The sequence below is a fragment of the Nuphar pumila genome, chromosome 4 (assembly GCF_984573655.1).
Source record: "Nuphar pumila chromosome 4, dmNupPumi1.hap1.1, whole genome shotgun sequence".
Lineage (NCBI taxonomy): Eukaryota > Viridiplantae > Streptophyta > Magnoliopsida > Nymphaeales > Nymphaeaceae > Nuphar > Nuphar pumila.
The window spans coordinates 33,137,035-33,163,292 of record NC_143252.1 but is presented as its reverse complement, the minus strand read 5'-3'; the positions used below and the strand labels follow the sequence as shown (position 1 = coordinate 33,163,292).

The window sequence follows — 26,258 nt, the reverse complement described above, 5'->3', positions numbered from 1 at the left end:
TTTTGAGGCTCCAAACATCATTTTTTTTATTGAAGACACATGATCCAGGTGTGGATTCTTAGTAAATTGACCATGCCCAACACATTTATAGGGCTAGAACCGCATAAAAAGCACCGAAGAAGCTGAAAAACCCATTTAGCACCAAATGGGTTTAGCACCGACCCATTACTCTCTCTCTCTCTCTCTCTTATATATATATATATATATATATATATATATATATATATATATATATATATATATATAAGGGAAGCATCATTGAACGCCATCGGAGGTGTAGCAGTCTGGCACACGTCCTTTTTTTGGATGCGGTCACTAAAGATGCCCGCTTTTCGCATGCTAAGCTCGCGCACGTCCAAAATTGATCGAACAATCTTACACCCTACTTATATTATATATATGTATATATATTCCTTTGATATCATGATTAACAATTCTCCATGATGATCATGTTAGCCTTGTTGTACAGGAAAGAAGTAATCCCACAACTTATCTTTTACTTCATCGCGGAGGATTTGGCCTTGTATTGGGGCCACAGGATATTACACACCAAATGGATGTACAGACATGTGCACCGTATCCATCACGAGTAAGGAATTCCTTTCTCACCTTCCAATTGATCATGTAATAAAGAAATCTGCTTAATGATCATTCTTTATTTTGGATTTATTAGACAGCCCTAGTTTGGCTCTACTGTGCAGGTATTCAACACCTTTTGGATTAGCGTCACAATATCTTCATCCCGCTGAGATATTGTTCATTGGTTTTGCTTCCGTTATTGGACCAGCCCTCACTGGGCTTCATCTGCTTACCCTTTGGTTGTGGGTGGCTTTACGAGTCATGCAGTCAGTAGAGGCACACTGCGGCTATGATTTCCCCTGGAGTCTATCAAAGGTGCTACCTATATATGGAGGGTAAGTTGACTTGCCCTACTTGGCTTTTTTTTTTTGTTCAAATGACCCTATGGATGTGATCTACATGCTGTTTCTAGTGAGAATCGACTTTTGAATCGCTGGAATCTGACATGTGTATAGGTTTTTCTGGTGCTGAAAAAAAAAATGGACAGCTGTAAATGCACCAAATTTTCGGACCAAGAAAAAACATATTTTCCACATCTGCTGGTTAGGTCTGGTAAACAAGCCCAATGAGCCAAGCTCAAGCTTTTTCGGCTCAGCTTGTTAAGGCTAAACCACTACTTAAGCTTGATCCATAAGCTCATCATGAGCTTAGCCTAACCCACTACTTAGGCTTGGTTCATAAGCTCGTCATGAGTTTAAACTAACCCAAGCTCGACAAGCCAATCATGAGCTGGCTTTTTTTTTTATTGAAAATGTTTGTTTTTTTAGCATTTTTAAGATTATGTATAGTGATGTGTATCTTCCAAACCATTTATCTCCCATACTGTCCCAGACATCTTTAGAAAGCATACTTGAATGTGTTTTTTTTGTTTAATCTAAACCCATATTTGTGATCTTTACGCTTTATTTAGTAGAAAACATGCATTAGCTTAACATTTTGGTGTTTAGATGTGTTTTTTAGCTATCAACTGTATATATTGCACTAAAAACTTGATTAACTAAAAATCAAGAAATTTTGTTAAATTGATTTGATCTAAAGCATGCTTTTTCGTAAATAAACAATGATAAAACACATCTCTAGGTTTGGATTAAGCAAAACGCTTGCACAAATATGTTCTTTAAATAGATTTGAGACACTTTGAAAGATAATGGTTTGAAAGATATACATCTCTCTATCTCTAAACACATTTTCCTATACTAAGAATGAAAACCTACCTACTAAAAAATATGCCAAACCTATCCACAACACGTTTTATTGAATTTTTGGTATTTTTTTCAAAATTTCAACTGTATAGATGTGATCTATATGCTTGTTTTTATAGCTATCACTTCTTGGAGCATTTGATTACTATGCCTGAATAGGTTTTTATAAGTCTAAAAAATCAACTTTTTATAAATTTTGAAGCTCCAAATACTATTTTTTTATCCAGAATTCATGATCCAAGTGTTGATTTCTAGTAAATCAATCATGCTGAATACACCTGTATGGTCAGAATTTTGAAAAAAACACCAAAAACTTTTCATTGAGCAGGTTTGGCATGTTTTTTAGTGGGTAAGTTTTCATTTTCCTATATATATAGCTGCCTGCCCCTGCTGGGTAAACTCCTAGCGGATGTGCCGGTGATGGATAATGCACACATGTTAAAGGGTAAAAGTACCCTTCAACAATGTGCATGCACACTGCCCATCACATCCACTGGCGATTCGCTAGGTGGTAGGCAAACGTCAAAAACTTTGCAGAATTTTAGTGGGTAAGTTTTTATTTTCTTATATATATTGTAAAAATATATGTATTCATGTATATATATAAATATATATATACTAATTAATGCTATCCCATCATACCCGATGAAGGATATTTATGTAATTATGCCCAATAGAGGCATTTTAGTTTTTTCCTTTTATTTTCTTTTCTTCTTTTTCTTATTTTTTTTTTTAAATACATTAAATGCATAATGCATTGGGGGTCCCAACTAAGAGTCGTTGGACCCCCAACGGTCACAAATGTGACCGTTGAAGGCCCAACAACTCCTTGTTGGGCCTCCCAATGCCCACTCTTTTCCCACTCACTCTCTCTCTCTTTCTCTTTCTCTCGCATTGCTGGAAAACCACCATTTCCCCTCTAATCCACAGGAAAGTTCCGACCTCTGTACCCTCTTCGGCAACCTTTGTTCCCCGAGGCACAGTGGTTTCGGTACGGTCTCCCATCTCCGTTCCCCTGTTGTAATGGATTGGAGCCCAAGAAGCACAGTTCGCCTCTCTCTCTCTCGCTCGGAAAAAACTAGCCGTTGAGCCATCATCGGCCATCTGAGGTCTGCCATCTAAAGTTTCTTGGCTTCTCTCAACATTCCATCCCAAACCCCTGTTTCCATCGTCGGCCATCAGGCAGCCATCTGCGGCCACCACCGTCAACGCCCATCTATAGCCTCTTTCGTCCGCCGTCGGCCCTCAGCGGCAGCCATCTGCGGCTCTTGCTCTTCTGTCAACACTCCCAAACCCCAAACCCACATCCCCACCGGCTGTTTCCCCTTTTCTCTCAGCACTTCCAAACCCCTATCTCTCTTTCGTCCACCGTCGCCCCCCCCCCCCAGCGGCAGCCATCTACGGCCACCACCGTCTGCATCCTTCTATACCCATCATCGACCACCGTCCATCTCTTGTCGTCGGACACTCCCAAACCTCCATCTCCACCGTTGGCCCCAAGCGGTAGACATCTGCGACAACCTCTGCTCATCGTGGCAGACCTCAACCAGCAGAGCCCCTCCCAATCTCTCTCTCTTTCTCTCTCTCTCTCTACAAAGCACTGGCCGTAGACACGCATATTCCACCTCTGGTATCGAGCACCTCTCGATCTTCACAGCGCAGTTTTTTGCCCTACAGCGTTCCGCCTAGTCTGCACTCCCCAACCTCAACGGATTGTTGCTGAGATCGAAGTTAGCCCCAGCAGCCTTGGTGAACTCCCCGTTTCAGTCCTGGAGGAATAGTATCACATCTCCAGCCTTCAGATTGGCCTTCCACCTTCCCTGCAAAGGTCTCATTGACGGAGACGGTAAGTCTCTCTCTCTCTCTCTCTCTCTCTCTCTTTTTGCTGAGGATGAGAGACAAGTCATGAGGGCACAATCGTTTTTGGAGTATCTCATGTTGTCGTTCAGTTTCTCGCAACAGAGAGGCTCTCCGAGAGTTGGCGGATGGGATTAATGCTTGGGCCTTTGCTGTGTCGCTCCGAAAGTGGGGGGCTCCCGTTAGGGTCCCTTTCAGGTTGTCTCAGGGATTCTTCACATCCTTAGCTGGGTTCCTGGTCTGCGGCTTGCGTCGACGAGCGCTTGATTTAGCTGACGTTCGGGGGTTTGTTAAGTCCCTTCGCAGAGAAGCTCGTGAAGACAATGGGATTCAGGGGTCGCTAAGTGCTCCTTTTTTTCGGCCGTGCTCTAACAAGGATGTATTAGAGGGGTGGAAGTTGGTTAGGCCGGCGTGACAACCCTCTTGCTGTAACCTTAGGCGACAGGCCGATGTGGGCCGGGCAAAGCCGGGGGACTGGTGGTGTAATGTGTGTTTTAATCGCAATTTTCGTTCCAGAGTTTTTTGTCATAGGTGTGGCTCGGATAGTTTGAGAATTTGACATATTGTTTGTCTCACCGGTGAGTCTCGTATGCAGAAACCTTCACCACAGGCCAGGCAACGGATACCTGCTCCTTGTAATCCTGGTGTATCTTTTTGTGATATGACACAAGTGTGTGCTTTGGAGGCAGGCACCTCTCCATTTTCGGTGGTTAAGATCGGATCGCTCTGGGTATCGTTGAAGATATCTGATGTCGTATGTTCGTTTCGCAAGGCCGATCGTTCACCACAGTTCTTTCGCTCGTGTCTCGAAGCAACCATCGAGAAGTGTCCTTATAAGTCGGCTAGCTGTCACATTCTCCCTAACGAGTTAATGAGTATGACTGTTCTCGGGATGGAGTGTGGGTCCACTTGCATGGAGAAATTTTTGGGCTCTGTTTGTACATCCAACGTACGTTCATCTGGTTTGCCTCTTCGATTATTGGGTCGCCAGCACGATCTTGCTTCCGAGAGGTGTGCTGAATTTATCGACCATGATGGATCCGGGGCTCGTTCTTTTTTTGATGATCGTGGAATCTTTTGTTCTACTGATTCTACCCGTCGTATCTTGACGAGATTCTTACCGCATAAAGGCATCCTGGTTTGCATGGGGTCTGCCCCGACGTGTTTTTTTGGTTTTACCTACGTGGTCTCGATTTCTCCTTGCATGTCACAACAAACTCAATTTCTGTGTTCGACGACCTGCCTGCCCGATCAAGACGGGGGTTGTCCCGTTGAGGTTCTCGGAGCACCTGGTCAGGGGGTCTCAGAGGTCTCTTGCTAGCAACATGTGCATCCACAACCTTGCCCTGAGTTGTTACGTTCAGAGTGTGGGTCACAGGGAGTCAATGACAGGTTCGTCATTTGGGGTATGTCCTTCGCCGAGGCTACGCGGGCATTAGGAGTGCAGATTTCACCCGGGCAACTTTCTTCGATTCAGCAACAGATTGTTCCTCGAGTACAATCGGCGGACAAGGTTGCAAATAGCCTTCGTAGAGCGAAATCATTGGCCCGTTCGCAAGCCCAGTTTTAAGAAGATGGATCAAGCTCAGTGCAACGCTCAGTTAGGCAAAGGCGCACTAGGGTGCTCCCTGATTTCTTATCATGAAGATGTGTATTTGGAATATTAGGGGCATGAATTGCTCTCGTAAGCGCTTGTTTTTAGCTAATTGGATTAGATATGAAAGTCCGAACAACGTTACAATTTGTGAAACCAAAATGGAGGATATTTTGTTATCAGTGGCATCTTACTTATGGAGAGGTGCAACATATGCTTTTAAACTGGTCGTTGGGTTTGTCGGGGGCATCTTGGTTCTTTGGAAAGCTTCTCTTAAGGTGACAATAGTGGATATTGGTCTCTATTCCATCTCTTTTTGTGCAAACTTGTTGTCGTCGCTACAAGATGTCGTCTTCACCTTCGTGTATGGTCCTGTTGTGTCGTCCTCGCGACCAACTTTTTGGGCTGACTTGGACCGAGTTTTGGTTACCTTTGGAGCTCTTCAATGCTTAGGAGGAGATTTCAATTGCCTATTGTCTACGCAGGATTCTAGTCTACCGGTTCTTCTCAACTCCTCTATTAGGGGGTTTCAGGAGTTTGTTCAGCGGAACCAGCTGTACTCGGTACATCATGTGGGGGAGCAATTCTCGTGGTCAAATATGAAGTCTCGCCTTTGCTTGCGGATACTAGATCGTGTGTTTCTCTAGCCAGATCTACTTCACGCAGTCCCGGATGTCACTGCTTGCCTGATGCCGCGGACCATGTCCGATCATGGACAACTAATTGTTTCTTGGGGCGCAGACTTTAAAGCGTGTCGCGGGTTCTTCTTTGAGGAATGGTGGGTTCATGTGCCAGACTTTCAGCAGCTGGTTGGTCAATCATGGGCTCAACCAGTTTCAGGATCTTGGGTGGCCATTCGCATCCATGCAAAGATTCTTCGTCTTCGACATCGTATTAAGGAATGGCTCAACGTTAAGTACAGAAAGAACCGGTTCCTCTCGATCGAGATCGATGGATGCCAGTTTGGTCAACATAATTGTCTGTCAGCTATTACTTTTTATTTCTTCAGGCTGTATTCGACTGACGTAGGCGTTGGAGGGGTCATCGGCGATATGGGTTATAAGCGGTTGGCGACAAACCAATTTGTTCCTCTGTAGGCTAGATTCACTGAAGTTGAGATTTCTGATGCTATTAGTAGCCTCTCAGGATGGAAGGCCCCAGGCCTTGATGGTTTTCACGTAGACTTCTTCAAAGCTTTTTGGTTAATTGTTAAAGCTGACCTGCTCCAGTTGTTCGATGAATTCTATCGTAATTCCAGGCTGCCTAAACCATACCATGTGGCAGTCATTTCTTTGATTCCTAAAAGGCAAGGGGTGTCAGACATATCCAACTTCAGGCCGATTTCGGTGATGGGCGCTCTGTATCGCATTATATCTAAGGTGTTGGCTAACCGGTTGTGCGCTGTCATTGATCAACTTGTCTCTCCGCACCAGGGGGCTTTTATTCCAGGTCGAAGTGTGCAAGGGTCATTTATTTGTGCAACTGAGCTTCTTCACTCTTTACAGTCGACTGGAGCACCGTACTTCTTGTTAAAATTGGATTTTCACAAGGCTTATGATAGTCTGGCATGGGATTTTCTGTTTGAATCTCTAACAAATATGGGGTTCGACAACCGGTTTATTGTATGGGTTAAGGAGTTGGTCACGAAATCAGTGTCGTTGGTGTGCATCAACGGACTGAGAGGGGGAAAATTCAAGTTGGTTAGAGGTGTGCGACAGGGTTGTCCCCTAGCCCCCATCCTCTTTAATATCGCGGCAGAGGGTTTACCTATTCTCATGGAAAGGGCAGAACAAACAGGCTTCTTGAATTCGTTGGGCATTCCTGGTTTTGTTGGTCACACAATTCAATATGCAGATGATACTATAATATTTGGTCATGCGAATGTTAATCAAATGTCTAGGTTGTGCTTCATTATTAAAATATTCGCTGCAATTTCTGGCCTTCCCCTGAACGAGAGTAAGTGCGCTCTGGTCTTAGAGAATGCTGACCCTCTCCTCCAATCAGCTGCTGCAAGGATCTTCAACTGCCCGATATCCGACCTTCCTGTTAATTTCTTGGGTCTATCATTGCACTCACTGCAACCGTCGAGAACTTCGCCTTGGACGTCTACTATAGAGCGAGTGCAACAGAGATTGCAGTCTTGGAAGGCCCGATATTTATCTTTTGCGGGACGATTGACGCTCATTCGCCATGTTTTGGCCAGATTACCAGATTTTCGTATGAGCATGTCCATTATTCCAACGACAGTAGAACGAACGATTAACCGTTTGCTTTCGCACTTTCTTTGGTCTGGGAATGCGTCTCACAAAAAGTACCCGCTTGTTTCTTGGCAGCAGATAGTTCTTCCGAGGTAGCGAGGCGGCTTGGAGATTCCGACTCTGAGAAAGAGGAGCATCGTTTTAGTCTTGAAGTGGGCATGGGTCGCTTCCACATCTCCGTCTTCTTGGGCTACATTTGTTAGGGAAAAATATGGTAGTTTACCTGACTCCCTTCTTTCGACGCCCAATTCAGTGTGCCATTCGTCCCTCTGGTTGGAGTGGCGGAAAACACTTCGCTCCTTCAGTGACAGGGATCTTAGTTCTGGCCATGGCCGCCCGTGGTTTCACTGGGCCATGGCGAGCAGAGATAGGTTCTCCATTAAGCAAGTTTACTATTCCTTGTTGCTATCCGGGATGGATTGGTTTTCTATTGATTGTGTATGGGGTAAGGGGCCCGCTCCAAGGGCAAAAGCGTTGGCGTGGTTAGTGGCTCTGGATCGTGTTCAAACGCAGATTAATGTCAGGAAACAGGGGCTTCAATTTCCAAGCATGTGTGTTCTTTGCGAGAAGGCGGTAGAGGACACGACTCACCTATTTTGGTTTTGCCCGGTAGTTTTAGACCTATTTTTTCAAACTTGGGGTGCACCGCCTGTTCAAACACGTTCGAGTTCTGTTATTCGGGACCTCTTGTTTGGTCCCATGAGTTTACGAAACAAAAAAAGGGAGATTATTGTGGCAGGTATGGTTGTTTTCAGCATGGTGGGTGATATGGACCGAAAGAAACGATATCTTTTTCAGGGGCATCAAATTCAATTTTGGAAGGCTACGTCAGCGGGTTATGTTTGATGTGTATCTGACTCTCAAATTACATAGTAGAGACGGGGGTTTGGATCTACTTGTACTCTCAACTGTGCATAATCACCATCTAGATGGTGGCTATCTTACTCTTATGTTCCTCTCTCATCCAATATTCGGTTGGATGTATTTTGGTAATGTTGAATGATAAATGTCTCTCTCTCTCTCACACTCTTTTGCTTATAAATAGAGGGGCAAACCCCTTTGTAATGTAAGGCTTTTTCAAGCCCATTTCTTGCTTTATAAGATTTTTTCTTTTAGCAAGCCATTGTTGACTTTGTGTTTGTCCATTGTAGACTTGTTCTTTGCATTTAGCTTGTAAATGTCCATTATGGAACAATCACTACAACAAACCAGTGAATTAGCAACGACCTAAATTCATCGCTAATCTGGTTAGCGACGAATATCTTCCATCGCGAATTTTTCAACGCTAATAAGCGACGACATATATCTGTCTCCCATTCTGTCGCTAAGTAGCGACATACTGTATCTGTCGCCAGTTTCGTCGCTAAGTTGCAACAGAATAACGAATGACAACATCTGTCGAAAGGCCGTCGTTACTAAACGACGACTTCAGTTTGGCGACGGATTTATAGTCGTCGCCAATCCGTCGCTACCTTCAACGGTAATAATAAATAGCGACGAATATATCCGTCGCAAACAAGGAAAAAAATAAAAAATAAATATTTGAAAATTAAATATCGAGAAAAAATTTCTTATGCTACAATTTATATTTCCTATACAATTTATATTTCATGTGAATAAAAAACAAAGTACACATAAAAATACATATAAAAGGAAACTAAAACAATTAATCGTTCCACTTTAAAATTTGCAAGTTTTAATTATTTACAATTCAACATTTATATTTTCGAAACAAAAAGAAAGTAGAACAAATTCAACACAGTAATCTAATCATCGCCAAGATTTTGTACGTCTTCTTGTTCATTGCCTTGATATGTCCCTTCAGCTCCACTACGCTGATTATCGCCAGCAACCTACATAAGAAAAGAAAGGTCAGTATTGATAAACAAAATATATTGAAATAAATTATACACTATATGTGATTCTATCATGAATGATATGTGTTCTAAGGCAGTAAAAAAACTCTATATGTGATTATATCATGCTCATATGTGTTCTAAGGCAGTCAGAAAAACTCTATATGTGATTCTACCATGCTCATATGTGCTCTAAGGCAGGCAAAAAGTTGTATATGTGATTCTATCATGCTCATATGTGTTGTAAGGCAGTCAAAAAACTGAATATGTGATTATATCATGCTCATATTGTTCTAAGGCAGTCAAAAAAACTTTATATGTGATTCTATCATGCTCATATGTGCTCTAAGGCAGGCAAAAAACTTTATATGTGATTCTATCATGAATGATATATGTTCTAAGGCAGTAAAAAACTCTATATGTGATTATATCATACTCATATGTGTTCTAAGGCAGTCAGAAAAACTCTATATGTGATTCTACCATGCTCTTATGTGCTCTAAGGCAGTCAAAAAACTGTATACGTGATTCTATCATTCTCACATGTATTCTAAAGCAGACAAAAAACTGTATATGTGATTATATCATGCTCATATGTGTTTTAAGGCAGTCAAAAAAATTGTATATGTGATTCTACCATGCTCATATATGCTCTAAGTCAGTCAAAAAACTGTATATGTGATTCTATCATGCTCACATGTGTTCTAAAGCAGGCGAAAAATTGTATATGTGATTATATCATGCTCATATGTGTTCTAAGGCAGTCAAAAAAACTGTATCTGTGATTCTACCATACTCATATATGCTCTAAGGTAGTAAAAAAAATTGTATATGTGATTCTTTCATGCTCATATGTGCTTTAAGGCAGTAAAAAAAGTTGTATATGTGATTCAATCATGCAAATATGTATTCTAAAGGCAGTAAAAAAACTTATATGTGATTCTATCATGCTCATATGTGTTCAAAGGCAGTAAAAATATTATACTAAAATATTATATAAAAGATCAGTATTGATAAACAAAATATACTGAAATAAATTATATCCAATGCACCTAAGTTAAGGCAATCAAAGTTATATGAAATCTAACGACATAAAATATATCGCATGAAAGTTTCATACCTGAGAGACACCTGCAATCGAAGTTCCCCTGTTCTGCAAAAAACTGTTGAACTCAGCTCGGAGAACATTGGCGATGTTTTCATGGAAGTAGTCACGCATTGTGTCCTTAACGATCTGACATACATCATCACCAGAAAAAATAGGATGCTTTGAGCTTATGTCGACGAAAGAAGTCTGTGAGCCGTGACTGGAGGAAGCAACGACATGTGAGGTGTTCATATTACTCCCAAACTCGAACACACGATCCTTTTTTGGGTTCACCTGCTGCAGTCACCCATGCTGCAGGATCAAATGATGGATGCTGAGTAGAGTCATCACCATATCGCTCTACCATCTGTTGCTCATATGCCTCCTACAAAATAATGTTTACAGTATGCACTAATAATTAAGAATTATAATGTTTATGATAACTTATATATTACAATGATTATTAATAGAATAAATACATACTGTTGTCGTTCTTGCCTTTTCTGATACGAAGTCTTCCGTGATCTTCAATTTCTGTGTTTCAATAAACACATCCTTATATGGTACAATGCCTCCTTTTTCTACTTCCTGCGAAGTTAAATGATAAATGATTTAGTTAACAGGTTTGCAACAATACTTATAAAATTGACAATATATATTGATGAGTTACCATTTTCCTTAGGTGGCTCCCAAAAGTCTTAGATCTACCTATGTGTAGATGGGCTTCAGGCATTTTCGCTCGATTTTGTGTAGCCTTCGTAGAGCGATTTCGAAATGCATCCCCCGCCCACTTGTCGCACATTCCCTCCCAATAATCTCTCTTGATAGTAATAGGGCCATGGCCCTTCCACTGTAGTGGATCATCTATTCCGCCAGATGCTTTTTTTGCTGCAGTCTTCATATTGTACAATATGTCTGCAAATCGATTAGCAGCCACCCTCTGTCACACCTTACTTGCATCATGTTCCTCCATCATAGTGGTGAAGCGATTCGAAGCCTATATATATTTTCAGAAAGTTAGTAGACATGACTATAAAAAAAATTAAATATGAAACACATTAACTATGATAAACAACTGTATACCGTGAATGAGGACCACAATCTGTCTATCACCTCTTTTGGATATTCTTTTCATTGAGCGACCGGTCCTGGTAGATGTTGAAGAAGTGAATTCCTAATCTCGCGTACTACTTCTTGTGGCTCAAACCTCATGCTGCACATGAATTGGTAAACAGTAAATATCAATATAAAATATTTATAAGATATGCAATAAGTGAAAATGAAATACTTACGGTCGACTATCGATATACACTATTCGAATGAGTCTTCTTGTGCCAGACTGAGAAGACTATGCATCATGTGTTGGCTCCTGACTTGTATGATCAACTGGTGTAGGTGGGTCATGTACAGGAGAAACATCATCTGTAAAAAAATACGTTAAAAAGTTTAAGAATGCGCATTTCAACTATTCAAGTATCCAATTAGTTAAATGATATACCTATCACAGCAGCCCGTGAAGATGAAAGTTGGGCCTGGCTACTACTGGATGAACGACCACTGTAAGCGCCACAAACCATATTCTAACAAATAAAAAATATCATACAATACATTCAAATTGTTTCAAATCATTCACATCAATGCAATACATTTCAATATATTCAAATAATTCAAATCAAGTATTGCAATACATTCAAATTATTGAAATCATTGGAATACTTACAAATCATTCACATTATTGCAATACATTCAAATCATTCACATCAAGTATTGCAATACATTCAAATCATTCGCATCAAGTATTACAATATATTCAAATAATTCAAATCATTGGAATACCTGCAAATCATTCACATCATTGCAATACATTCAAATCATTCACATCAAGTATTGCAATACATTCAAATCATTCAAATTATTCACATCAAGTATTGCAATACATTCAAATAGAGGTTTGTATTATAAGTTTTTGCTCACTAGCTTGAGAATTCTTTCTCATCACTTGTTTGACTTTCATATTCTTCTTCTTTTTCATTGTTTGTCCATCCACTTGGTATATCATTTAGATCACATTCTTTTATGAATATTTCATCGACCAATGGAGATATGACATGCATATCATGCGCAACATCGTGACCATAAGAGAAGTCATAGATATCATCTGATTGATAGTAATCACTCTCTTCAGTTAACTTGTCTTCCTGTAACTGATCATACTCAGGGTATAGTTTGGACTTCACTTTGCAAACTGCCTACCATTCATTTCTATCTGACTTTTTTGTACTCTGATATGAAGTATAATAAACTTGTTGAGCTTGCGAGGCTAATATGAATGGTTCATATGTTCTAAACCTTCATTTATGATTCACCTCCACAATGCCTGAGGCTTTGTCGACTCTTGTTGCAGTTGGATCAAACCAATAAAACTTGAATAAAGTTACCCAATTATTTATGCCTAAGTAAGTCAACTCCATTATTTTTTCTATAACACTGTAGTAATCATGTCCGTTTTCACCGTAGTTGCTACCCTTGACACACATGCCACTATTCATCATTGATTTGTTTATACCATAATCTTTTGTATGGAATCGATAACCATTTACGATGTACCCATTGTAACATTGCACAACTTTGGTCAAACCATTTTGTAAATCACATATTCCTTGATCTTTAACATCACCATGGCGGACCTACACACAAACATAAACAATGATTGTGATCACGACTAATTAAGTAACTTAGGTTTACAAGTACACAATTTATGTAAGCGTTCTTACCAACTGTTTCAACCACTCCACAAACCTAGTTTCACGTTCTTTTTGTACTTCTACATCAGAGAGATGTGAAACTTCTCTTCGCAACTCCAGATCAAATCGTTCGCAAACCACAAATACTTATATTACCGAACCATGTATGCACGTATAGAACATAAAAGGATTTAGAATTGTGTTGCGTCTACATATACTTACTCGATGTATGGGTCGATCGCTGAGGAATTAAAAAGAATATAGATGTGTGCTGCATCTTGCTCTCGATCTGTCAAGAGTCTTGATCGGCAACTACCAAATGCATTCCCAAGTGGTTGAAATATCGACAACTTGTCAGCTACAGTTACTTGTTCTCCATCATCGTTACGAGGCGGACATGTGTAACGTGTTGGAATGTGAGGTTCAAAGTACATAGATGAGAAATTTGAAATCTCTTCTAAAGTGTACGCCTCACAAATAGAGCCTTCTACTCTTGCTTTATTATGAACCTTTTTTTTTAAGGTCAAACATGCATCTGTCAAAAATATACATTTCAAATTTGAAATAACTGTCATTGAAGAGACAAATATAAGAAAACATATATCTTTCAAATGGGTACATCCATCGATATTGCACAAGGCCACCAACCCTTAGTTCATATGGCAAATGTATGATCAAATGTTCCATAACATCGAAAAATGTTGGCGAAAAAATCTTTTTCAGCAGACAAACAGTGGTGATGACAGAGTCCTCGAGATTCTTTATATCAGATACTACGACTTTCGATGTGCACAATGTTCTAAAAAATCCATTCAATTCAGACAATACCCTCCATATAGGTTTGTCTAACATATCATGTAATGCTAAGGGTATTAATCGTTGCATAAAGATATGACAACCATGGCTCTTCAACCCATATAATTGTTCATCATCAATCTTCACAGCCCGAGCAATGTTAGAGATATATCCATCTGAAAATCTCAGTTGTCTCAACCATTGACATACATGCTTTATTTGATCAGGTCCAAGCACGTACTTTGCCTTTAGTTTCAGTACTTTGCCATTATACTCTTTGAGTTCCAATTCTGGTCTACAAATCGATTGTTCTTACAAATCTTGCAGGGACATCTAATCTGACCTGTAGGATCCACTGTACTGACACTTGCCATTGCAAATTCAATAAAACTTTCAACACCATCCATATATTCATGCGATAACTCATTGTCAACCATCCTACAGTACATCCAGTCACGATTTGCAGTCATTTTTTCGTATGATGTTATGAATAGTATCCTAACCAGTTAAAAGAGAATCATCAGAATGTTATGATGAAGAAAATATCAAATTTATCATGCAATATATGATGTCATACAATCACAAGAATTATGATGCGTGCATTAATAACTTAATATTTCATGTGCAAACTATTTATTAAACAATACATTCACTCAAAGCATGCTTTCATTATACAATTTCACATATAAGTAATAAACAAATTGAAAGTAACTACATGCAAGCATGGATATAATCACATTCAACATTGCAATACATCGAAAACATTCATATAAAAAAAATGTCAAACATGTATCTGCAACAAACACACTTCAATATTCTGCTAACTACTACCATGCCTAACATGGAATCCGTACTTCAAAAATAAGAACACTTCTATTCTTATACATTTAAACCATGCTCAGCATGATCTTCAAATTCTAACAAAACAGTCCTAGATATCAACAACTAAGTGAGTGTGTGAACAGTAAAGTGTTGCATCCAATAAATTAAATAACATGTGATGCACTTGCATCACGTACTCACCACAGGTATTCACCCAATTTGCATTGATTTTGTAAGTTACTTACCACGGGTGAAGGGGCACAAGCGGGATCCGTTGAGAAATCTGCAAAAGACAATATGTTAAAATGAAGTCACCCTCTGCTGAAATGAAAAAATCTTGCATTGGCTTTTTATCTAAAAAATGCGGCCCTTCCAGAAATCGGGCTTTGGTGCACGTATTAGCTCTAGCTCTACTAGAGTTATCCAAGTAGCAGGAACCATCAAACAAACTATAACTGATTTAATGAGTCATTCACAGTTTCACAGAACGATGCAATGTGGCCTGCCAAACCGCATGTCAAGCCCTCTGGCAAGATGCACAAGAAACCTTGTAGTTGAGCTGTCAGCATCGAGTAGGGACACGATTTCGCTATGGCAAATGGAAAGCAAACACAAAGATCCCAAAAAGCACATGTCGTGCACACGAGCACGAGCACGATGGAGGCATTGAGAAGCCGAGCACCCAAGCACCTAGTGGCAAATTAGGAGGGCGACCCCCTGCCAAAAAACCAGGGGGGCGACCCCCTACCGAAAACGCAAGGGGCGACCCCCCTGCCGGAAAACCAAAGAGGCAGGAGGCGCCCCCATCCGGAAAAGCATTGGGGCACCCCTATGCCGAAAAACCAGGGGGGCGACCCCCTCTAGAAAAAGAAGGGGGGTGACCCCCCTGCCCGAAACGCAGAGGGTGACCCTTCTGCTGGAAAAACCAAAGAGGCAGGGGGCGCCCCTCATCTGGAAAGGCATTGGGGGTGCCCCCTGTCCAAAAAGAAGGGGGGCGACCCCCTGCTGGAAAACCAGGGAGGCGACCCCCTGCCAGAAAAGCAGGGGGCGACCCCCCTACCAGAAACGCAGGAGGGCGACCCCCCTGCCGGAAAAACCAAAGAGGCAGAGGGCGCCCCCCATCCGGAAAGGCATTGGGGCGCCCCCCTGTCGGAAAAGAAGGGGGGCGACCCCCCTACCGAAAAAAGCAAATTTAATATCGATTACCTGAGCGTCGTCGGGCTGTGGGCGTTTGATGGGGAGCGACAGAAGGCTGACGGGGAGCGTCGGCCGACGAGCGGTGGGGGCCGGGGAGAGGCCGACGGGCGGGATAGGGCGGCGGGAGGGAGAGAGTGGCAGGCGGAAGCAGCAAAACAGGAAAGAGAAAGAGGGATCTGATTAGGGATTTACGCGACATTTAGCGACAGAATAATTCTGTCACTAAGCTCATAAATCTACATAACTAGTTAGCGACGGAAATATTCCGTCGCTAACTGCGTCGCTAGATAGCGACGACAGACTGTCCCTCACCAAATATGTCGTTAAATGTCGCGGTTATTATGACAAAACCTTCAGTCGCTAAGCCATCGCTAATTTGAGACAGATTCTGCGACGGAAGTTATTTTGTTGCTATTTTTGTAAATATTACTGATTTTAGCGACGGATTTGTTTCTCTCGTTAATCCGTCGCTAGTTAGCGACAAAACAGTTTTGTCGCAAACGTCCATCGCTAATTCTCTATTTTCTTGTAGTAAATGTGTTCTGCTTATTTCATTACATGGTATTAAAGTCGGGTTGTGATCTTGTTGTTTAATCCTTTTTTCAATTGAGTTGCCTTGAAAGATTAGCATATTCTTTTTTGCTTCTCCTATCTCCTTTTCACCATGGAAGGTGAACATAAGATTGACCTCACCTTCAAGCTAAATGATACCAACTATTTAGTATGGGCATCAGCTATAGAGAACAACCTCAACGGCAAAAAGCTTTAGGGTTATGTGATGGGCACCATTCCGAAACCTCAACTACATCTCACCAAAATGGGAGGACAAGAGAAAGCTTTAGAAGGAGGAACACGAATTAAAGCCATTGAAGAGCACCAATTATTGATTGAAGATTGGGAAAGTAATCATGCAAAATACTTGCATGGTTTATGAATAATATGGAGCTAAAAATTTGTGCAAACATTGCCAATTTTTGCAAAGCTAACGAGGCATGATTCTTTATGAAAGGTATGTGCACTCAAAAAGACTTCGCTAGGCAATTTTTTCTCCAAGAAAAGATTTGTATCATTAAACAAGGGAACATGAGTGTCCACGATTACTTTAGCTCTCTTAGTCCCTTATGGGATGAGCTCCTTCCTAGAACCCAAATGAGTAGATAGTAAGGATGTTGAACTTAGAAGACAACAAAGGGCAAAAGAACACTTTTTTCAATTTTTGCATGGGCTTAGACCGGAGTATGAGCAAGTTAGATCTTCTCTCCTCCATAGATCTAAGCCTCTCCCCTTATAAGATGTCGTTGTCAAAATATGCCAAGAAGAAACCTGTCTTGGCATGGTAAAAGGGAGATATGAAGTCTTAGCCGTTTCCAAACCCAGAAATCATGTTAGAACTTATAAGCCTCCTCATTTTGGAAGACAAAATAACTATAATGACAACTACAAGAAAGCTATATGTCATCACTGTCAAGAACCGGGGCACATAAGGCCAAATTGTCCAAAGATAAATAAAGCTTTGAAGCCAAGAGTTGCTTTCATTGAAAAAAGCACATCAAGGAAGAAAGATTCAACAAAAGGAAGGGATTCTTTTTCTCTTGCTCAACTATTTGAGGCACTCCAATTGCTACTCAAATCTTCATCTCCATCTATATCGGGTGTCGTCATTGCCTCCTCCTCTCCTCCAGGTATGTCCTCTTAGATCCTTGACTCCGGAGCATCCTTTTATATGACACCTCATGAGAATGGGTTATCCGACTTATGTTCAAATTCAAAAACTTTTTATGTTTCAATCGTCGATAGCACGCCTTTACAAATCAAAAGTTTTAGAACTTTAAGTTTTTCCAAAAATTCCCTTGTGTCAAATGTGAGGGTGGTACCTCAACTAAATTTAAACATTTTTTCTGTTTCTCAAATATGTGATCATGGATGTGAAATCTCCTTCTCAACTAAGTGTTGCTCTATATAGGATCTTCGGTCCAAGAAGCAGATTGGGCAAGGCCATAGGAGGAGAGATCTCTATTACATGAACAACTTGAAACTTCCTACCAACTCTTTTTGTAGCTACGTCCAAGATAAAAGTATTGAAACTTGTCATCAAAGACTTGGACATCCAAGCTTCTCAAAAATGTATTCTTTTCCTTTTGAAAAGAAAATTTGCAATGAGAAACATTTTGTTTGCAAGAATTGTATTTTTGGAAAGATGAAATCTATTCATTTTTCAAATAGAACGTTTTTTACTAAAAGACCATTTGAGTTAGTTTATTTGAATGTTTGGAGCCCTTCTCCAATCATATCGAAAGATGGATACTTCTATTATGTTACCTTTATTGATGATTTTACTAGATATGTATAGATTTATTTTCTTAACTTAAAATCTGATGTCTTCGCCTTTTTTAAGAAATTTCATATGATGGTCAAAAAATATTTTTTAAGTATTATTTTTATTCTTAGATCTGATTCGGGTGGAGAATATCTATCAAATGAATTTCAAAATTATTTAGAAACCAATGGAATTTGCCATAAAAAATATCATCCTAGAACTCCCCAACAAAATGGCTTAGCCGAAAAAAAACATAGGCACATTGTGAAAACTACTAGGACACTTATTATTTCTAAAGAAATTCCAAAAATCTATTGGGCCGAAGCCGCTTTAACATCAACCTACTTGATAAATAAAATGATATCTTCATCCTTAGAAAATACATCTCCATATAAAAAACTATTTGAAAGAACTTCTGATTTTAATAAATTAAGAATTTTTTGGTGCAAATGTTTTGTTTTTTCACATAAAAAAGTTAAATTATCTCTAAAAGCTATTGAGTGCGTATTCTTAGGATATGAAGAAAATAAAAAAAATTAGATGCTTTGACCTCAAAAGCAACAAATTGTATGTTTCTAAAGATGTAACCTTTTTAGAAAATGAAAATAGATTTGAGAAAACTGAAGATATTGATGAAAGCAAATATGCTTTCTTGTTTGATCTTTTTCCTCAAGAAGAAGTGACTGTTCAAGAAGAGGTGATTTCTAATGATAATTTGTTGAATGACCAAGAGGACACTCCTCTCAACAATGTTGAAAACGAAAATGAAAATGAAAATGATGTCATTGATAGTAGACCAATTCAAACCTATGTTCAGCGTGGTCAATAAGTTCCCATAAACGCTTTAGAAAAGTACTCCTAAGGGTCCAACATAAAAGAAACCTCTTTGAGAAGATCTGGTCGAGTCTTCAATCCTTTTAATAAGTTTGTCTTCTATGAGTCTCTAACACCAAAATATAGGTCATGCCTAATTGCGTTACAGTCATTTCATGAACCATCTCATTATAATGAAGCCAAAAATATTCTCTAGTGGGTCAAAGCCATGAACTTGAAACTTAGTGCTCTTGAAAAGGTAAAAACTTGGGAAATAATCTCATTGCCCACTAGAAAGAAATCGATTGGATGTATATGGGTATATAAAGTCAAAACTAAGAGTGATGGGTCATTAGAACGCTACAAAGCTCGAATAGTAGCAAAAGAATATGCTCAAGAATAAGGTATTAACTATGAGAAAACTTTCGCTCCCGTAGCTAGGATGACCAGTGTTAGGACTTTTATTGTTGTTGCTTCTATTAAAAAATAGCTTATCTATCAATTAGATGTTAAGAACACATTCATGAATGGAGAACTAAATGAAGAGGTTTACATGGACCCTCCGCCAGGAGTGTATATTGGTAATGATAAAATTCTTAAACTTAACAAAGCCTTATATGGATTAAAACAAGCTCCAAAGGCTTGGCATGATAAATTTAGTAACGTAATGACAAGTTTGAATTTTCAATCTTGCTATACTGACACTGCTTTGTTGGTGAAAAGTGCAGGGTCTTCAGTAGTTATTCTCTTGCTTTATGTTGATGATATGATCATTACTGAAAGTGATGAGTAGGGAATTAATGATATTAAGAAAGTTCTGAAAGAAAATTTTGACATATCTAGTCTTAGTTTCTTAAGATATTTTTTAGGCATTGAAGTAGCATACTCTCTACAGGGGTACATTCTCTCTCAAATGAAACTTGCAGCTAACATTTGTTTAAAGTCTGGCATCAAAGATGACAAGAAGACGGAAACCCCTGAAGTTATCAATGCAAAGTTGAGGTTGAAAGATGGAACTCTTCTTGAAGATCCCACTCCCTACCGTCAACTTATTGGGTCTCTGACATACTTATCCATCACTCGGTCAGACATAGCTCATGCAATTCACTCAGTCAGTCAGTTTCAACATGCACCTACAATAGTGCATATGAATGCAGTCTTAAGAAAAATCAGATACATTAAAAATACTATAACTAAGGGAGTTTTTCTTTTCTCTTCTTCATCATTTGACTTAATTACTTATATTGGTGTTGATTGGAGAGGAAATCCCAATGATAGAGTCTCAACTACTGATTTTTGTATATTCTTAGGTGACTCTATGATTTTCTAGAGATGCAAGAAGCAACACAAAGTGTCATTATTCTCAACGAAAGCTAACTATCGTACAATGACCACTACAACCATGGAGCTTGTGTGGCTTAGAAGTCTCCTCAGTGATAGTAGGATAATCATCTCTACACCTTCAAAGATGTGTTGTGACAATAAAAGAGTAATTTATATCGCAAGCAACCACACCTTCCATGAGCGTACTAAACACATTGAGATGGATTGTCACTATGTTCGTGATGAATATCTAAAAAGGACTATAGCATTGTCGTATGTTACATCCGAGTACTAGTTGGCAGATTTCTTCACCAAAGCTCTTGCTGCTTTTCATTTTATATTTCTTCTCAACAAACTTTCAGTCATGTCCCCGTAAAACTTGAAGGAGAGTGTTAAAATTTATGTATATATATATACTAATTGATGATATCTCATCATACTTGATGAAGGGTATTTTTGTATTTTTGTCCAATAAAGACATTTTAGTCTTTTTCTTTTATTTTATTTTATTTTAGTTTTTTTTCTTTTTATTTTTATTTTGTAAATGCATAATGCATTGGGAGTCCCAACTAAGAGTCGTTGGACCTCCAACGATCACAAATGTGACCATTGGAGGCCCAACAACTCCTTGTTGGGCCTCTTAATGCCCACTCTCTCTCACTCTTTTCTCACTTTCTCTCTCACTCTTTTGCTTATAAATAAAGGGGTAAACACTTTTGTAATGTAATGCTTTTGCAAGCTCATTTCTTGCTTTATAATTTTTTTTTTTTTAGCAAGTCATTGTTGGTTTTGTGTTTTGTCTAGTGTGGACTTGTTCTTTGCATTTAGCTTGTGAATGTTCATTATAGAACATTGTGTTTATTTTTGCTTATTTCATTATATATATATATATATATATATGCTTGCTGGGTAAACTCCTAACGACATGCACACATGTTAAAGGGTAAAAGTACCTTTCAACGACGTACACTTAGACTACCCATCACATCCAGTGGTGGTTCACTAGGTGGTAGGCAGCTAGCCCCTATTCTCTCTCTCTCTCTCTCATATATATATATATATATATATATATATATATATATATATATATATATATATATATATATATATATATATATATATATATATATATATATATATATATATATATATATATAATTTAATATTAAGCTAATTATATTTAAAATTAGATGAATTCAACCGTATAATACCTTTTGCTTTTGGGGGTCAAAAAAGATAATTTTGATGTATTTTATGGAAAAGGTGAACCGACTATTTATCCAGGATTTTTCATCCTGGATAAAGTGTCACCTATCCGGGGATAAATTTCATGGGCGTGTGAATGCCCCCTTAACGGGTTCACTTTGATAAATTTCGCAGGGCTGATTTTCATGATTATCATCACCATTTTATATCTGGCAACTATGGTTCGAGTTTCACATATATGGACCGGTAAGAGTGCTTCTAACTTATTTAAAAGTTCATCCTGATATTAACATCCCTAAAACCATAGATAACTTTTCACTTTTATTCTGGTATTAACTCTCAATAGATCTCCTGCGTAGGCGATGTTTTTTCACTCATTTCAGTGTGCATATAGGGGTGTCAATGGATTGGGTTTGACCCATACCCGACTGTACCAAATCCTAAAGGGTCAGGGTTTGGTAATAAATAAAAAGGTTTGATTACAATTTGTGTTGGATTCGAAGTGTCCGATTAATATATGGAGCCAGGTATGGTTTGTGAAATTTCATAGCAGATCCAAGCTCGACCTGAGTTCTGACTATGATCCACAATTTTTTAATATAAAAAGGATAAAAATTATTATTTTACTGGGTATGGTTCATGTAATTCTGATATGATTAGGGTATGATTTCTCTTATGGTGGGTCCAGACCCAGTACCAGTTGGGTCTCGACCAGTTGACACGCCTATGTGCATATCACAATTTACCGTTATTTACGAAATAAGTCTACCCTCACATATAGCTCGCACACGTGTGTATGTGCACTTTTTCTAGGTGGCTTTCTGGCTGGACCTGCACGAAGCTTAGCCTGAGTTTAGGATTAGCCTGGGTTCAGCTCGTTTAAGCCCGGCCTGGGCTCATCCAATATGGTCAAGGAGCTGAGCTGAGCACCATGCCCAGGCCCGTGATCATAAACCAGCTGAGCTTGATCAGCTTACCAAGCTCGACTAAGCTCCGTAAGTTTGATTTTTACATGTACAGAAAAAAAAGAGTGCTTGGCATGTACATAAGAGGGGGCAGGTTTTAATCCCACATAAGTTTCATAAAACTTTTTTTTAACGAAAAAGATGTAAGAAAAATGCCCGACCCTTCTAAGTGAGAGACTTTTTCGCTGATAGTTTTTCTAAAAAGCACACTTTTAGATACGAAACATTCCTCCACAGGGAAATGTTTCCTACCAAGAGAATTTATTTTTACACTCCTCATCACCTATCACACCACATTTCACCATCACTGCCACCACTCACCATCACCACCACCATCACTACCACCCTTCTCCTCCTCTATCTTATTTTTCATATTTTCCCACTCTATTTTTCTCATACTACACAAACAAGCAAACAAGCGAACAACTTTCTTTTGGAAAACTTCTCATATCAAAAACTATCATAGACAAAACTTTTTTTTCCTATATATGAGGGTTTTTTTTCTCTTCCAAACGTGCCCTAAATGTAAGACTGACTCAGGTATGGCTCGGCCCAAGCCAAGCCTTACTTGAGCCTGCTCGAGCTTGAACAAGTGTGTTCAAGATCGGCTAGGCTCGAGCCCGACTCATGTGAAGCCCTACTTCTGGTTCCTGTTTCACATTCGGGATTTTTAGTCAAATATACATTCTTCTGCCAACAACAACGTTGGGAAGTGGTTGTGCAATGAGTATCACACTATTCTTTAACCTGTTAGGGTACAAAGTTAATAGATGATATACAGTTTTAAGACAAACCAAGGTATAATTGGTTCCTCCTAATTGTGGAAGAGTACGACAGTCCTATTTTTGCAATTTTCTTCTAAAGTTTGGAATGGGCTTTTGGATCATCCAATTACAACACATAAGTAGGCATTTGAAAAGCTTCAAAAATCAATGTTTTACAATTTCTTTTTTTAAATTTCAGTACTCAAAATATCATATTTGTACATAAAAAAAACCCACAATATTAGAGTTTATCCATGACAAATGGACCATACATGGGTCTGATTTGCAAAACATTGCTTGAAACATCACTTTTACATTGAAAAATTGCAGGTCTTAATCGGAACTCGGGTTGTGCCCTGGTCTGGTATAAAATTTCACAAACTATCCCGGATCCATGTATTAATTGGACCTTCGGGTTCAGACTCTGGTCTTACTTGGGTCTTCTTATTTATCACCATACCCGAACTCTATAGGGTTTGGTACGGGTAAACCCTACCCGTTGACACCTCTAATCTGCATCCTCCTAATGTCAAGAGAAATCACTCTCCCCGACCCAAGACAAGTATTTTTTTTTAATGAGGAACCCTATTATGGTTTGGACGTTCCCTTATTGGGCCAAAGGTGCTACATTGATCTATTTCTGTTTTCTGCATGCTGTATAGGGATGCAAATGGGTTTGGATCCAGGATGGAGGTTTTGCTCTTTCAGATTCGATCCAGATCCAACTCTCCATGCATTTAGCTGTTTCGGATTTGACCCATTTGCATCCCTAAATTGTTGTTGTTGTAGGATCTCTTATGTATCATGGGAACCCCAAGGCTGGCATCCCAGCTTAATCCAGTTGTTATTTTTCCCATTCAGGTTATATGGTACATACGAAGGTTACCGAAACCAAAATCAATAAAGAAAGTAGTATCAACCTAATTGTCATGGACAACTTTGAAGCTTCAGTTGTTTGTTTCTATGGGAAATAGCAGTTGGCTAAAAGGCCGTTTACACTGGCGTTACTGCCTGGTGCGCCACTAAAACTCAGATTTCTTATCATCTAACTTTTTATAAATGTGCATTCACATGTATGTACTGCTTATAGTCCAGTCTATGGAATAAAAAAAAGACAGCTACAATTTGCCACTTGGATCTATCACCCCGGTGGTTGCCCGGCCGTGTGGTCGGCAGGGTTCTGGGTCAAGCTGAAGGCACAGTATCAAATCCCGCTGGCACATGGGGCGCTGCTGTTGCTTTATCACGGTTGGGGCACGTAAGGCTGGGTGGTTGTGTCCTCAACCTGGAGTTTTACTTCACAGGGAGGCGAGCCCACTAAGTGACTCACTTCTCAATGAGGGTTTCCTTAATTTGTCATAAAAAAGATTGCCACTTGATCTTCGAAAATACATCGTATTACCTTCATTGATAATAGTTAAAAATATTGATCGTATGTTATTATTTCAATTCCCCGAGTGGTATGAAGATTTTAAGGAATGGAGTGGGGAAATGCATATATAATGGTGTTCAATTATCGAAAACAGAATTTTCAAAAGACTGGTTAACAGACACTAGTATTCAGATAAAAATCCTAGAGAATGCATTAATGGAGGGAAGCGAACCATGGTAGGCAGATTAAGTAGGGTTGAGGTGGGCTAAAGATCCCGGGTCTGACCTCGAATAGACAAGAGATCCATGGATCTTAGATAAGAGCATTTCAGTCTGATCCGCCACAATCAGATTTTAAATATGTGCATTTGAGGGGTTTTGACCTTAAGACGAGGGTGGTCAATTTGAGTGTAGGGCAGATCATGGCATGAACCATATGCCTTGATCACCGCAGTCAAAGACACCCAAAGTGGGCATTTGATTGTAGAACAGTCCTGTCTGGACATTGCTGGCTGGCCGGGCTCTGAGTTGTCCTGGGCAAGCCAAGTTGGGGTACATTTTTTTTTCTTTTAATCCCAGCTGCTGTGGACACCACTACTTCAAGGGAGGGGGGCAGAACACTATGAGATACCTAAAAGGTGTCCCACTAGACGCAGAACACCATGTAGCAAGCCGCTTGCGTTGGACGCAAACAGCAGTTACCCATGGAAGTTGCTGTCTGTGCAACCAAACGCCCCCAAAGTATTGAACACAATTCTCATAACCCATGGTTACCGTTATCGCATGCATTTGAAATGAGTGGGCCCTACTTATCTCAAATTTATGGGCCCCGCTCGAGAGGCGTCATGACTACTAATGCGGGCCAACACTTTTTATTTTTTGTTTTTGATAGATAAGCTGGGGTTTGGTGGAACCCTTACTGGATTTTATCGGATCTAAGATAATTGGATTTGGAGTTGGATTTAGACTCAGATGTATAGAGCTTGTATAAAACCCGAATCCCATTAGATTATATCCTCTAATAGATCTGTATACATATAATTGGTCAGAACTTGTTGGGCTTTAATTTGGACTCGGGTTTGGATTTGTAGTTAGATGTGAAAATCCTGCAGTCAAATCCATGACTAAACAGACTTGGATTTGGTTGGATATCCATCCTGAACCCAATCGGTTTACATCCTTTACTGGAAAACCAGAAACGAGTCTGGCTCTCCATGGTAGGTTATCCAGCCAAGCTTGGGCCTTCAATAGTATTTAGTCATATGAATGTGAAGCGGGTACGAAAAACTATTCAAGGATAGAAATGCAGATGGGTCTGACATGGGTTGGGTCATGTTTGACTCGACACTGTATCCGATACAATTCTTGAGGACTGAATTTGGTTTCAGATCCGGATCATTACAAATTTTGCAGTAGAAATCTGCTGAAAGAAGAAAAAATCTATTGTTTTCTAAACCTGTATCATAGTTTGCGTAAGGACCCTTGGATCATAGTTTTTCAATATAAAA

The 26,258-nt window shown here is 39.5% G+C and overlaps 1 long non-coding RNA gene across 1 annotated transcript; it reads left to right on the top strand.

The window, feature by feature from the left end:
- Positions 1-169: 169 nt before the first annotated feature.
- On the top strand, positions 170-24,510 carry LOC149839894 (uncharacterized). The gene is made up of 4 exons (XR_016431370.1): positions 170-589; positions 702-914; positions 21,825-21,896; positions 24,241-24,510. It is a non-coding gene; the product is annotated as an uncharacterized LOC149839894 (long non-coding RNA).
- Positions 24,511-26,258: the final 1,748 nt, after the last annotated feature.